This window comes from Gossypium arboreum, unplaced genomic scaffold, assembly GCF_025698485.1.
Source record: "Gossypium arboreum isolate Shixiya-1 unplaced genomic scaffold, ASM2569848v2 Contig00232, whole genome shotgun sequence".
Taxonomy (NCBI): Eukaryota; Viridiplantae; Streptophyta; class Magnoliopsida; order Malvales; family Malvaceae; genus Gossypium; species Gossypium arboreum.
This window is the reverse complement of record NW_026440348.1, coordinates 50,758-57,500: the sequence shown is the minus strand read 5'-3', so window position 1 is coordinate 57,500 and position 6,743 is coordinate 50,758. Positions and strand designations below refer to the sequence as shown.

Sequence of the window (6,743 nt, the reverse complement as noted above, 5' to 3'; positions counted from 1 at the left end):
CATTAAGTGAATTTTGTTTGATTAAGAGTAAGTTCTGTAAAACCCCGCCTTCTTTAAAATATCATGAACAGTTGCTGTGGGTTGAGCCCTTTTTCAAGGAAATAGAGAATGGGGGAACATTTAAATAGGTTTGATTATTTATCGGATCATAAAACCCACTTTTCGAAGATCTCTTCTCTCTTCGGGATCGAACATCAATTGCAACGATTCGATAAACGGCTCATTGGTAGATGTAGTTAAACAATACCCCCCTAGAAACGTATAAGAAGTTTTCCTCGTACGGCTCGAGAAAAAATGATTAATTTAAAGTTATGTCTATGTATGGAATTATAATGTATGGAATTAGCATGTCAAAAGATCCATAAACCAGCAAATCAATTAGATATTATCCTCGTCTTTTTTTTTCGAAAAAAAGAAGAAAAAGCATTCGTACCTCATAACTCAAGTCAAATAACTCTCAAAATGCTCAAAAAACCTTAGGCATTCTTTTATTGAGTGGTCTCTAACCCTTTTTGTTTGTCTCTGCTTAGAATCTATTTCGATTCTTCATTTTAATCTAGTTGTTGAGAAATGGAAAGGGTATTTCTTGTTCTAGGATCTTTTATCTTTGCCTTGAATCATTGGGTTTAAACATTACTTCGGCGATATTAAATCATTTCAAAAATGGCAGCAACATGCCCTTTTTTCTCTCTTTTTTTTTTCTATCAAAGAATCATATGAACGATTAATTCCCGCATGATACACTTTTGATCGAAAGAGTTTTACCAATTCCAACAACTTTTCTTTTTGATTTGAAAATAGTTTGAATCGGATCCTTTCGATTTCTATATCACAAATAGACTTACGAAGTTGTTCCAACTTATTGATTTCCATTAACTAACCCTAGATCCTTGCCCCTGAAAAATGGATGTTTCTCTTCGAGCTCCATCCTGTACTATTTACATTACAACCCAACAAAAAGACGGATTATAATAGAACAAAGGATGTCGAGCAAAAAGCACCTTCATTTCTACATAACGGGTGGTGTTTTGACATCCACAGCTGATCATGTCCTTCAAGTCGCACGTTGCTTTCTACCACATCGTTTCAAACGAAGTTTTACCATAACATTCCTCTAGTTTGGAGCATTGATTCAATTATGGAATCATGAATAGTCATTGGTTCAGTCGATACATAGTAATCTATCTATACTTTCTATATGAAATCAATTTCCTTCTATATGCTATATGAAATAAATAAATAATTTAGGAAGAAAAAGCCTCAATAAGAATTCAAACTACCCCATATTGTATGATTGTCTGAATGCAATATTTTTTATTTTTTAAACTTATTATACTTTCTATTCTAATTAAACTTTGATTCTAATAAAAAAATAAAAATAAAGAAATATTAATAATAATATTACGAAAATACTAATAATATCACGAATATTATAAATAACACAATAAACTAATCTTTTGAATCTACCGTGCATCTTCAAATAACCTGATAGATCAAATAAATAGAATAGATCCAGCAATCCACAGTTGTTCGAGTGCCAATCTTAAGAAATCATTAAAATCAAAAGCAAGAATCACATTTTTTCCAATACTTGACTGTTAGAAGAAGGTTATTAAAAACAAAAAAGAGCAATTTAGATTCGATATGGTTATTCTGATATAAATAGAGTATGCTCTGGGACGGAAGGATTCGAACCTCCGCATAAGGGACCAAAACCCGTTGCCTTACCACTTGGCCACGCCCCATTTAGATTTCTATTTGAAACTACTAAACACTAATATGGTATTCTTGTTCGTCAATTCCAGTTCCAAATAGCTATAGCTATGGAATAGATTCTTGTTACGATTTTTGCACGTATGGATAGAGAATTAAATCGAATTTATTGATCATTACATAGAATTCAATTGATATTGTATGAAAGTATGATTTCTTCTATTCTCTTGTAAGAATTGGAAGGCTTTTTGATTGGGTGAGTTCAAAGAAGTTTGAGTCTGCTTTATTTTCCTTTCTTCATTTTTTTCCTTATATCAAAAAACATATTAATAACTCAATCAAAATTATCTCCAAGAACAAAATTTTGTTATGCAATATCTTTAATTTGATCTGTATCTGTTTTAATTCTGCTTTTTTTTCGAGTAGTTTTTATTCGCCAAATTGCCCGAGGCCTATGCTTTTTGAATCCAATCGTAGATTTTATGCCAGTAATACCTGTTCTTTTTTCTCTTAGCCTTTGTTTGGCAAGCTGCTGTAAGTTTTCGATGAGATCCTTAATACTGTCCTAGAAAATTCATGAGTGATTCAAGAAAAAAATTCTAACAATTGAAAAGATCAGATAAGTCTTACACTATGAACGAACCTCAATTCAAAGATTGAAATTTTGGATAGCCCTGATAAATCGGGATCATCCCATTTCCTCATTCTGACCTTTTCGCCGAAGAACCCTATTTAGATTAGAGTCCGCCACAATATATAATTGTTGGTATGAAAGAATTTTTTTGTAATGAAAACTCAACTCTTATTACAAGTGAATTTCTAGATTCTTTTGGATTTCTAGAAACGAAATCACTTTATTTCTTGGTGTCAAATCAAAACAAAATAGGATATGTGGTATAAAAACGGGAATCTATTCTTCTTTTTCCAAAAAATGCTCTTGGAGATTGTGTAATGCTTACTCTTAAACTCTTTGTTTACACCGTAGTAATATTCTTTTTCTCTTCATCTTCGGATTCCTATCTAATGATCCGGGACGTAATCCTGGACGAAGAATAAAAAGGAGAGTTCCTTGCTTCATTTTTAGAAATGGTATTAGGATTTGATCTATTCCACTACCAAAACCGAAACGGAAGAGAGAGGATTCGAACCCCTGGTACGAATAATCGCACAACGGATTAGCAACTTGCTTTAGTCCACTCAGCCATCTCTCCTAATTGAGAAAAGATAATTACTATATAGCATCGCAAAAAGAAAGGCTTGAAAAAGCCCTTTTACTTTATATAGATTGTTATATAGATTATTATTTATCTATATAGAGTATTATTAATCCATAGATATATAGATTCTAAATTTTATTATTATTAGATAGATTGATTATATAGCTATATCCAACTTTTCTATAGAGATATAGAACTTTTATCAGTAATTCCATTTCATTTATATTATATTCTATATCATTTATATTTTAAATGGCTCTAAAGAAATATCTCAAATAACAAAAAGAAAGAATATCGCTTTGATTTCGCGCAAAAGGGACTTTTCAATTTCCAATTTCACGGACCGGCCTGGGCAGTACCCGCCGGGCCTATTTTTTATTTTCAACTCAAATAACTCATTTTTCTATGATTCTGCGATCTGGCTTGTTGTAACAAAAATCTTGTTATTGCATTGAATCAACAATCAGAAGCGGAAGAAGTCCTATTTCGTTCCTATGATATAGAATCAAAATATTATTTCTATTCTTTTCTTTCTTCCTATTTCTTTTTATTTCCATATTTTTTATTTTACTAGAATAACTAGAATAAATAATAAAAAACTATGGATTTTTGCACAATCCATTTTATGTTATTTATGTTATGACTAAGTCCTTTTGTCGAATCCTGTCTATCAAAAATCCTATAACACAAGTCTTCTGACAAAAGGTGGCAAGGCCCTAATTTTCAGGATTTTTAGGCCCTATTTGTAATCCTATCTTGATTACGCCCACCCCTGTTTGACAAAGGGTCCCTTTATATTTATATACAATAAATATACAATAAATACAATAATCGCATTGTAGTGGTATAGTTTAGTGGTAAAAGTGTGATTCGTTCTATTAACTCTAAGAGTTAAGGGTCCCTCGGTTTGATTCATATTCCGAGCAAAACTTTATTTCTAAAAGGATTTAACCTTTACCTCTCAACGAAAGATTTGAGGAAGAATATACATTCTCGTGATTTGGATCCAAGGGCAATTAAATATAATTTAAAATTATATTCTAACTAAAAATTGAAAAATTGGATTATGAAATTACGAAACATAAATTTTTTTTTCAATTGGATCAATACTTCCAATTGAATAAGTATGAGGAAAAGATCCATGGATAAAGATAGAAAAGTGTATTTCTAATCGTAACTAAATCTTCAATTTTTTTGATGGGATAGATTGAAGCAAAATAGCTATTAAACGATAACTTTGGTTTATTAGAGACATTTACATCTTGTTTTAGCTCGGTGGAAACAAAATGCTTTTCCTAAGGATTTTCTCAAATAGAAATAGAGAACGAAGTAACTAGAAAATTGTTCTATTCTAATCCCATTCTTCTAGAAGGATCATCTAGAAAGCGAATTGTTTTGAATGCATTCAGACAGAAAAGCTAACATAGATGTTATGGGCCAAATTCTTATTTCATTTCGTTCCTGCCTTATCTTTATCTTATTTATATTCTATTTTATTTATTTCTTTTTTTTTATTTATCCATCTTCCATAAAGGAGCCGAATGAAACCAAAATTTCATGTTCGGTTTTGAATTAGAGACGCTAAAAATAATGAATCAACGTCGACTATAACCCTAGCCTTCCAAGCTAACGATGTGGTTCGATTCCCGCCTACCCGCTCGATATTCGAATTCTATCTATTCTATCTATTTGAATATTTATTAATTCAATTCAACGATGCATTAGCATCATTGAATTGAATTAATAAACCGCACCTTAATACAATTTTTCACATGTTCTTTAGTTTTTCCAACCAAGAGAAAAGAAAACCACAAGAGAAAAAAGTCAAATGTCAAAAATCGTAATGAAAAGCGTCCATTGTCTAATGGATAGGACAGAGGTCTTCTAAACCTTTGGTATAGGTTCAAATCCTATTGGACGCAATTTTGAATCGATTTCTATATTCCATTAAGTTAGAATTTTCTATTTATAATTGTTCCTGAAGTCGAAAACGTTCCATTTGGTCCTGAATAGCGTCTTTCAAAGCGTTTCCGCTTCCTCAGTGAATGTCTTGTAGAAGATATGATTTCTTGGAACTGAGGTTTATTCTGTTTTAAGTAAGTACGTAACTCAACGAGAAATTCCTTACTTGTCCAATTTCTAATGAATCAAGATAACCATTCGTTCCGGTATAAATAGTACTTATCTGTTCTGCCACCGTAAGAGGAGCTGATTGGGATTGTTTAAGCAACTCACGTAATCGTTGACCTCGTGCCAATTGATTCTGAGTAGCTTTATCGAGATCAGAAGCAAATTGTGCAAAGGCTTAATTCGGCGAATTGGGCCAACCAATTTTGATTTACCAGCGACTTGTTTCATAGCTTTAATTTGAGCCGCCGATCCCAGACGGAAATCCCCACATTAATAGCAGGTCTGATTCCAGCATTGAATAGATCGCGGATAAGAATATTTGTCCATCTGTAATGGAAATCACATTAGTAGGAATATACGCTGAAAACGTCTCTGACTTGGTCTCAACTATTGGTAAAGCAGTCATACTTCCTTCACCTAACTGAGAACTTGATTTAGCGGCTCTTTCTAAAGGCGCGAATGCAAATAAAAACATCTCCTGGATAAGCTTCCACGACCCGGCGGTCTCGTAATAGAAGAGACATCATGCGACAAGCCTGTGCTTTCTTGGAAAGATCATCATAAATGATTAAGGTGTGTCGTTCACGATACATATTCAGATGTCAAGCAGCTCCTGCATAAGGAGCGAGGTATTGTAATGAAGTTGGGGAATCCGCCGTTTCGGCTATCATAACAGTGTACTCCATTCGCTCCCCTTCTTGGAAAGTGGTCACCACCTGAGCCACAGAAGATGCTTTTTGACCAATAGCTACATAAACATATATTACATTTTGCCCTTGCTGATTGAGAATCGCATCCGGTACTACTGCTGTTTTACCGGTCTGTCTATCTCTATTAATTAATTCTCGCTGACCACGTGTCCCATAGGGATCATCGAATCAATAGCAATAAGTCCTGTTTGAAGAGGCTCATAAACGGAACGTCTCGAAATAATACCTGGGTGCAGGAGATTCAATTAACCGAGATTCTGAAGTTGAACATTTCACCCTGACCGTCAATAGGCTTTAGCTAGGCATTTATAACATCGACCCAAATAAGTTTCTACTCACTGGTATCTGAGCAATTTTTCCTGTTGCTTTTACAGAACTTCCCTCTTGTATCATCAAACCGTCACCCATTAATACAACACCAACATTATTTGATTCCAAATTGAGGGCAATGCCTATGGTACCCTCTTCAAATTCTACTAATTCACCTGCCATTACTTCATCAAGACCATGAATACGAGCAATGCTGTCGCCCACTTGAAGGACGGTACCAGTATTTACAATCTTTACTTCTATTATATTGCTCAATACGTTCACGGATAATATTACTAATTTCGTCGGCTCTAATAGTTACCATGAGTATTTCCTAATTATTTTTTGGAAGAAAAAAAATAATGCCTACAATCTACAATAAAGTAAAAGGTAAAAAAAAGGGCTAATCAGTTATTTCTTTCATCACCCCAAACAAGCCAATATTAGCGCTAATGGTGCGTAAATGTAACTCGTTGTTTAAAGAACTATTCAGAGTTCCTAGAGCTCCTTGTAAAGCTTGTTGGAAAACCCGTTGTCGGACTTGATTAATCGCTCTTTGTTGTTCAAAATAAATGGTTTCATTTTTGTAATTTTCTAATTGTTCCAAAATCTTATAAGTTGAATTAATCAAATTCAATTTTCTCGTTCTATCTCAGAGTATCCA

General features: G+C 33.3%; 2 non-coding genes and 1 pseudogene across 2 annotated transcripts; 1 reads left to right on the top strand and 2 right to left on the bottom strand.

The window, feature by feature from the left end:
* Positions 1–1,674: 1,674 nt before the first annotated feature.
* TRNAQ-UUG (transfer RNA glutamine (anticodon UUG)) lies at positions 1,675–1,745 on the bottom strand. Its single transcript has one exon. It is a non-coding gene; the product is annotated as a tRNA-Gln (tRNA).
* A 3,035-nt stretch (positions 1,746–4,780) lies between these two features.
* Positions 4,781–4,852, top strand: TRNAR-UCU (transfer RNA arginine (anticodon UCU)). Its single transcript has one exon. It is a non-coding gene; the product is annotated as a tRNA-Arg (tRNA).
* On the bottom strand, positions 4,791–6,743 carry LOC128288566 (ATP synthase subunit alpha, chloroplastic-like; annotated as a pseudogene).